The following is a 267-nucleotide window of genomic DNA, read 5'->3' on the forward strand; positions in this document are numbered from 1 at the left end:
TTTCCATTAGATTTATACTATGCCTCTCTAGGTGCACTTAGACAAGTTTGTTCTGTGTGTTCTTACACTTGTTAATGTTGATAAAAAAGCCAACAACATCAGAAGTAACACTGCTGCACAAAGGAGAAAGCTAGTTTTGCAAGGCAAATAGACAAGTGAATGTAAGTGAACAAGACAAGTAATTATTTTGCTCTATTCAGCACTGGTGGGAGTTCACCTGGAGTACTGTGTCCACTTTTGGGTCTTCAAAGATCTGAATAGTTTGGA

The sequence above is a fragment of the Alligator sinensis genome, unplaced genomic scaffold (assembly GCF_000455745.1).
Source record: "Alligator sinensis unplaced genomic scaffold, ASM45574v1 scaffold668_1, whole genome shotgun sequence".
NCBI lineage: Eukaryota > Metazoa > Chordata > Crocodylia > Alligatoridae > Alligator > Alligator sinensis.